The sequence below is a fragment of the Desmodus rotundus genome, chromosome 9, assembly GCF_022682495.2.
Source record: "Desmodus rotundus isolate HL8 chromosome 9, HLdesRot8A.1, whole genome shotgun sequence".
Taxonomy (NCBI): Eukaryota; Metazoa; Chordata; class Mammalia; order Chiroptera; family Phyllostomidae; genus Desmodus; species Desmodus rotundus.
Window position 1 is genome coordinate 1,771,952 of NC_071395.1, and position 8,649 is coordinate 1,780,600.

Consider the following 8,649-nt stretch of genomic DNA (forward strand, 5'->3'; position numbering starts at 1 on the left):
AGCCAACCTGAGTCTCGGCTTGTCATCTTTGGTCGTCTCCGGTCAGTTAATTGGCATGATCCCGCCTACTTCTCAGGTTCCCAATTTCCACCCCTCTTTCGCCTCTCCTCTTCCTTTTTTCTTATAGCTTTGAGCCTTCTAAAAGCCCGTTCGTGTTATTTCAATGTGGTTTCAAGCGGGAGAGGATTAAACACAGACGTTCTGTCACGTTTCACTCCACTGTCAAAACAAAAGTACACATCAGCCATGTCAGCCATATGCTGAGGGCTTTAAGGAATGGATACGGCCCGGCCTGTTCCCTACAGGACTTCTAACTAACAAAATAAATCTAAGCCCCGTTCCAGCTAAGACGGCGTTCCACAGACCCCCTCGCCCTCCCAGACAGGGAGGCGACGATGCTGGAGGACAGGAGAAGCCCCTTGCTGGCTCACACTAGGCCCGAGGCCTCGTGAGCAGAGTCTGGAAACCCATGAGGCCTGCGGGCTGCCCCTGCTCGGTGGCTGCAAAGTCTCTCGGGGTAGAACACCCAACCCTCGAATGAGTCACTGAGGTCTCTTTCTGGAAAGGAGTCATTTTCCAACCCTGTATTTCAATAAATTGCAACAAAAATCGCTTATCACAAGACAGGAAGGCTCGGATGGATTCTGGACACCTGGGAGGGACCGAGTCTGCAGAGTGACCTCTGCTGCTCACAGAGAGAACGACAGTCGAGCCGCCTTGGCCCCAGCTCGGGGCGTGACACAGACACAGCCCCAAACACTGCAGGATGGGAGGGGAGCCCATCAGAGGAAAGTGAGCAGGGACCCTGCTGGTGCCCCATTAATGTCCCTGCTGTCCACGTGTGACCACATAAACATACGCAATGATGTAGGGAGCACAAGGGACTACTGATGTCACATTTGCCCCTGAGCAACTCACCGACCCACTCCTGCCTGTGGGTGGGCTGCACGGATGGGTGGGGGTCCACAGCAGCCTCCCATGAGGAAAAGTGCCCGGGGCAGGACCTCAAACAGACCTGAACAGGGTGCCCAGCTCCCAGCGCCGCCAGCTGGCCCTCTCCAGAGCAGAGCTGAACCCCCCCAGCCTGAGCACGGGCTCCACTCGGACAAACAAACCACGCCCACCTCACAGGAAAATAAAGGGAAAGTGGATGCTTGGGCGGGTACGTTTGCTGATAACACGCCCTGGTGTTGCCTCGCCCACCTCCACAAAACCTTCCCCCTTGAAGGGAACACAAAGTGTAAGAGGGGGTGATGTGGGGTCTCACTGGGCAGACACACTGTCTGCACCACATCCCTCTGCACTGCTCAGCCCGTGGGGAGCAGGGATGAGAGGGGCAGGGGGTGCTGGCACTGCAGGGGCCGTTGACCCCAGCTCATGGGCGCTGCCCCGTCCAACCTGCAGGCACAGCCTCCTTCTCTTTCACTGGAAGGTGGCTCGAACCACTGAACTCAGTGGGCGGGAGACCGTGGCCAAAGCCAGGTCCAGTAAGTGACAATGACCTCCTCCCTGGTTCCTTCTCCTTTAACACCAACCACTGGCCAGGTAACCAAGCCTGTGATAAACTGAGTGAAGAAAGTAGCCGTGACATCTGAGCCTCCGGTGCCAATCTGGTTTCTGAACCGTGGAAGCCTCTGGCCCCCTGTACGTTCAAGTCACCGGAAGTCGGCCCTCACCCTGGGTTACGGGACTGGAAACCACTTTGCCAGCAACTTCGTTTTATGAAATGGAGATGAACTGTGACATTCACTTCACCCTCAGCTTTGCAGTAGGAAAAACATCTAGTTTAGTCACGAGATCCATTCCGAGTGCACAGGCAGAGGGACCTCTGGAAGGTCGAGAGTCTGTAACCACACCTCTGCGTGGCTGTCATTGCTGTCTCCGAGCCAGGTCGTGAAACGGGGCAGCCCCAGTCTTTGGAACGAGGGTGCCTCCCCTTCCATTCTCTCCCTCCAGTCCTGACTTCGAATAACTGAGTGGCGTCACCTACTGAATCCCAACGAGCCTTCCTGTCTTCCTCCCTCCCTCGCTCCAGGACCCAGTCCTCTGGCTACCAGCCCGAGTGACTTCTTCCTTATCCCGATGGAGAGAACCTCCCACCCCGCCCACATGGAGATGCCAGGACTGTGTCTGTGTGAGAAGGCGGGTCGCCAGGCTTCCTGCCCTTCCCTTCAGCCAGGGGAGTGCGGTGGCCAACTCTAAAGACAATTCAGGTGGACATGAATGTGAGCGAGGACGCTGGGGCAGGGGGCCAGCAGAAGCCACAACTTCTGGGGGAGACCAGCACCCACTAGACACGCTGTCACCATGGCAACTGGGCCGTGCTAGAGGAGGGAGGTGGCACTGTTGCACACCTAAAGGAGCCACCCTTGCTCCCTCCTGGGGGGTTACAGAGGTGTGCAGGGGCTCCCAAGTTGTCAAAGGCCCAGGGTGGAGAGTGAGGGCTAGTGGGTTTGGAGGCCTTAGCAAAAAGTGGTGAAGATAAAATGTTCAGAACAACCCACACCTCTTCTCCTGCGTGCCCCAAAGGGACAGAACTATCAACAGCTCAAACTGCGCAAACACTCCTACCTTCCAACAGGTTTTGTGCCAGACGAACAGCCTCAGGTGGAGAGGCACCGCCTGCTTCTTTTTGGAACTTTCTGCTGTAAATACATTGTAAAATGTGTCTCCTGCAGCTGTCACAGTATCCGGTATGTGGAAGGGCACCATCCATGTTGGGGGGGGGGAGGAACAGAACAGAAAAGGGAAGAAAGAAAAGAATGAAGTAGAGAAAATGAAAGAGGGAAGGAGGAGATAAAAGAGGCCTGAAAAGACGGACTGCGAGGATTAAGGACACAGGGGAGGGGGTTGAGGGGAGGAAGGAGGAGGGAAGGAGGGAGTGAGGGAGGAGGGAGGGAGGGAGGGAGGAGGGAGGGAGGGAGGAGGGAAGAACACTTCTTTTCCTAACATGTGGAGGTTGGACCAGCACACCCACTTCCTCTTTCACTTCCAAGACGGGGAAACCGAGGTCTGCTGGAGGAAGACTCATGTGTAGATTATGGCCTCTGTAAATCCGCGTCCTCTAACCCCCTGGCCGCCGAGTGCCACACTGCCCACCTCTCATCCTTCTGTGGTCACTGCCCCCCACTCCCTCCGGCTGCCATCCGTCCGTACCTGTCTCCCCTCCAGCCCACCTTTGACTAGCAACAGAAGCTGCATAAGGAAACGGAAACTGCACCGTGAGCTTCCAGCGCTCTGCCTAGAAATGAACCCTCACCCCCATGGGTGCCTCACCTACTGTCTGGGGCTGGGGATGTCCCCCCATTCTCTAAGCTGACAGATGTCAGGCAGAAACGGGAGGTGCTGTATGGTTAGGGGCACTGCTCTCGGCGATGGGAGGAGATGAGGGTGTTTCTGCGTAACGGGGTAGGGAGGAGATGTTGTAACTGGGAGCCCCTGCCCTGGGCTGATCCCGGCATCCACGCCCAATAACAGGCAAGAACAAGCCTGAAGAAGGCACAGGGAGTGAGGGTCAGATTGCTGAGGGGTAAGGATCTGTCACCCAGAGCCACTGACTCGCTGCCTGCAGGGTGCTGGGGTGAGTGAGTCACAGAGGAGGGGTGTCATAAATGTCCATGTGGCTTGGATCCAAGACAGTGATGGGGACGAGGGACTGTGGCGTATCGCAGTGTGCTCTCTGTGTGAGACTGCAGAAAATATTGCCACTTCCCTGAAGAATCAGTGAAAGAACAGAGAGCATGCGGGTCAGGCTCCCAGGCAGAGCATCGCGGGCTCTGTCAGTGCGCCCACCCCTCAGCACTGCCCAGCAGCGCAGGGTGTCCCACTGTGCACGCAGTCCGAACTCTGCCCAAAGGCTCTCCCTGGCCCCTGACACTCGTTGCGTTGTTGGGTGGGGCATGAGGCGAGCCAGAGGTGCCGCAGCCGCAGCCTTTGTGACGCGTCCTCCGGCGGCCTGAGTTGTCCTGGGTTGGTAAGCATTCCGGCTTCCTTGCCACCAGGCAGGGACGATTCCAGTAGCAGGAGCCTCGGCGGTCCACGGTGTGGCCTCCCTGTTCATTGCCCTCCTATGTCTCCTGTATTATTGCCTATGGCTCCTGTAACAAATCACAACAGGCAAAGGGATGACCTATTTCTCGCCTCTTCCCGCGTCCACGGCCACCTCCTCCATCTCCAGAGGAGCAGTGTCCATCTGCTTCTGGAGCTCCCTCCTCCTAGTCCAGGCTCCAACCTCCTCCTCTTCGGGACGTGTAACAACCCCAGGGCCCACCGCATAACCCAGGGTCCACCTCAAGCCCCTCGACTGAATCCTACCTTCCAAGGCCGTCTTGCCCTGGAAGCAACACTCAGTTTCCAGGCATTGGGACGTGGAGACCTGGGGCTCCTCTTTGTCAGTCACCACTGCTGCGTTCCCATCTGACTTGCTTCAGACATGTCCTGACCATTTCTCTGGAACCATCTCCCTAACTACGTGCATTTAAATGCTCATCTCAGAGTCTGCCTCTGACATCAGAGCAGCTACAATTATTCATCCATGACACTGGCTGCAGGGCCTCTCCCTAGATGGCGGCAATGAAATATCCACAAACACCACTGTCCTGTTCTCTTGTCCTCAGTTTTCGGGCACCACATAGCAGGGCTACAGTTCAGGCACGCAGGCGTCCCCATGCCCTCAGCAAGGGCCACAGACCAGAGGGGCCTCAGCCCGGCCTCCACCCTCAGCCTCAGCAGCACCCTCTGCAGACACTCGGGGCTGATTTCTGTTCTGTAAACACTGAGACTTCCTTCCTGCATTGGATATTTTTCTCCCTCAAAACAAAATCCTCCCATTCACTGCTTAGTTAAACCCTACTGATCCTCAGGGTCTCACTGTAAATATGCCCCAGAATGGTCCCCCGTGACGTCCCATCAAAATCAGTCTCCCAGTTACAGCAGCTCATAACACCTCCTACTTTCCCTTTTCATGCCGCATCACAATTATGTGTGTCTCTGGTTAGTTCTTAGCATCTGCTACCGTGGTCGCCTCCGTCTGCGCTCCAGAGTCAAGGGTCATGCCTGACCAGTTCTTAGACAGGGCGCCTTCTGCCACATTGGGCCCGTGAAAGCAATCAATGCGTGTTTGGCAAATTAGCAAGCGGTGACTGAACGGAGCTTTAAAAGCGCCTTAGACCGGTGGTGCGCTGTCTGGGCTGGACATTCGGCACGAGTGAGAGTGCTTTTTTTTTATCTCTCTTTGTCAGGACTGTGGTTCAGAATATCTTTGTAAATGCAATGCATAAAATATTTAAATTCTACAAATGAGCGTCTCTTTTCAATCTCATTCTGCATACTATAAATATTTAGTGGTTCATTCACATCATGTTTTCTAGCGTGAGCTCATTTCCCTTCTCTGCACACAGATAAGCAGCGTCTGAGTCTGTGTGAATTGGTGGTGTTAGCCCTCGTGGTCCCTAATCTCCGCGTGGTGCTGGCCTTCATTAAGGCATCTTGTCTTCCTTTTGTCCTTCCGAAACGTCTGTCCTTTCCTTTGTTCCATTTCTCTATGCAGATTTTTCTTCGGATTGCTTTTCTTTTCTGGGTGGAGGCAAGAATGACAGGAACTATCATTATCGGTTTAACAACCGCACAATGCAAATCAAGAAACCGCTCTGCTTTGTAGCTCATGTTGTTCCTCAGAGCCCACAGACGAGTGAAACCGCCCACGTGCCACGCTTCTGACGCGCTGCGCAGAGCCCCGCGGCTCCGTGCACTCTCCTGGATCTGTTTGCTCTGTGTTCTTCCGACTGGGTCATTGTTTGGCTGTCTTCAAGGCCACTCACCTTTCTTCCAGCATCCCTAATTCAGATGAGGGACCCGGAAGCCTTTATAAGTTTCTGAAAGAAACACTTGATGGCAAGATTTCTTAAAACCTGAACCGCAGTATAAGCCGATGGGCATGAGAACATCCACGTTCGAGGTCTGTCCGGAAAAAGTCCAGCCATTGTTGATATAACAAGAACAGTTTGTGCAAAACTGATGTAACCTGGCAGCCAAGGAGAGTGGACTGGAATGTGCATGTGTGAACAAGGACGACTTCACTGTACTAGTCAGTGGGGGTAGTAGATGCCCTTGAGTGAGCATGTGTACTGTGTGGCTGCCACATTCAAAATGACTGAGCGAGTGCAATAAATCTGTATCAAAGTTTGCATTAAACTTGAACATTCCTCTGCAGAAACTATTCAGATGATTCAGAAGGCCACAGCTACAGCAACGGGTGATTGGCAGCTGATGGCGATTGGGAGAACTGTGTGAGGTCCCCAGGTACCCACTTTGAAGGGGACTGAGGCATCATTGACCTATGTACAGTGTTTCTTGTATCTTGTATCTTCTTTAATAAATGTCTCTATTTCTGATATTGCCCAGATGGAAGCTTTCTGGACAGACCCCCATGCACGCGGGCAGCCCTTGGCATCTCCGAAGAGCAGTCTGGGGCGGATCGGCCCGCACTTCGGAAGCTGCCTTCACCACGACGTGCACAAGTCCTCCTTCTCAATTCTGACCCTGCCCCGGTGGCTTCTCGTGCAGTTACCACCTCACTGTTTAAAACCACAGAGACCATTAATTTACCTCTACTTGTAAATACTCTCACATGTCTCCCTTGTCCCTGCTTCGCCTTTCTGTGGCCCTCTGAAGTCCAGCCCAGCTGTCTGAGTCTCTGCTCATCATCCACAAGAAGGGCAACGCGATGTCCAATTTCATCGGGTTGGTTCCACGCCAGTCTCGTCTGTCCATGGATACCGGCTTCTTGGTGAAAGGGCAACAGGTACAATGGGGGCTGTTGCTATTGATCATAACGCCTTTTTGGTGTAATTCAGTGAAATCAAGAGAGTGGATGGCTCTAATGCCTAGGTTACAAGATTTTTTTGCAAAACAAGTGATTTCTAGTTCTTTGTTTTAACAAAGTGAGGGAGGACCTAGTCAAGCCACCAGGTAAGAAACAAAAACAGTGTATAGATGGCTCTTTGGTCTCGGCAGCAGAAGCAAGATGACAAAAGGGACGTCATCGTTCAGCAAGCGCCACAACAAGACACACACGCTGTGTCTCCACTGTGGTCCCTAGGCCTACTGCCTGCAGCAGCCCACCAGCGACAAGTGCAGCTACACCAGGGAGCCCCGCCAGGTCTCCGCATCCATGCAGGGGGGTCTCAGCCTGGCCGCCCAGGGCCACAGGATGGCTCCCAGCTGCCCAGGTAACCGTGTTGCTGCCTGTCACCAACTGTAAAGACAGGAGCAGGTGGAGCACGCTGGGGGAGTTGTGATGGGAGCTCACAGGCGGCTGGGGACAGAGCTCTGCGGCCACCCCTCACCCGTGGGGGGCAGGTTCCCAGTGTGCTTCAAGAACAGCCAGGCGTGAGGGAGGCCGGTGGGCAGGAGAGGAGAGCAGGGCTCTGGGCTGAGGCAGGCCAGACCCTCCCGTGAAAAGCGAACAGGCGTATCTCCCTGACCTCCGATTTCCACCCCGTGTGACATGTTATGCTTCACATTTCATCTCAAAACTTTCTCAGAACTGAGGGCTTTGACTCCCCCACAGTCTCAGTAATTAGTTGCTGAGATTCATTACAAAGTCACCCAAACACAAAAACACTGTAATAGACTCATATTGTTGGATCAAGGATATTGAACTTGTGAAAATGGAGACCCTTGCATTTCCAGCCCCCTGTAACTAATAATTAGTTTAATTTTTTTTCAATGCCGACTGCTTTGTGAAAAGCAGGGCGAGGTCTCCTTCTATCAATGCCAATGAAGACTTTCTTACATCTACACAGCTCTTCACCGTTTCCAAAGCGTTTGCACCTGCAGCTCCCACCTGACACCCCCACCTCCAGGGCTGCCGAGTGAGGAGCCCCTGGGGTCACAAAGACGTGACTTAGCAACAGCAGGACTGTGACTGGGAGCCTGGCTCCCCCAGGAAGGTGCTAGAACATGAGCACATGGTCCCTATAAACAGGCATGCCTGAGTGGTTTATCACAGCCCCAGATGAACCAAAGACCACAAACTAGGAAGTACCAGGCCCCAGGTCTCCCGTCTTCATCCCCAAGGCGACTTTCAGATTCCTGAGCAGTTTCCGCCCCACGGCCCCAGTCGGCGAGCTCAGTCACCCTCTTCTGTGTATGTCGTGGAGGCACCAAGTCACATGTGGGTTTAGGGGTCCATCCATGCACACAAAGCTACGCCTCCTCCCGTGTCACCTCCTTGTGTCCTAGGGGGCGTGTGAGGTGGTGGCCCCAAAGCCTGACCACGGCCCTGGGACCATGTCCTCGCTGCCATCAGCTGCTCCCCGCACCCCGGAGCCAGAGGACCACACCCTTTGTACCACGGTGATGTCGCTGGGCTTTGGAAGCACGCAGGCAAGCCTCCCAAGCAGCCCATGACGAATGTCCACAGTGGCAGCACCTTCATTCCGAGTAGATGTGGCCCCTGTGCTCCGAGCGGAGCTGTCCCTCCCCTGATGAAGGGGCCGCTGGATGCCAGCCCCGGCCAGGCACTGGCTGCTCCTGTCACAGAGGCGGGTTTTGGTGCAGAACCCACTGACACCAACAATGAATCGAGGTGCGCATTGGATCCCACCTCCTGGGAATAATTCCCAACTGTAAATTAAACCCTTGAGA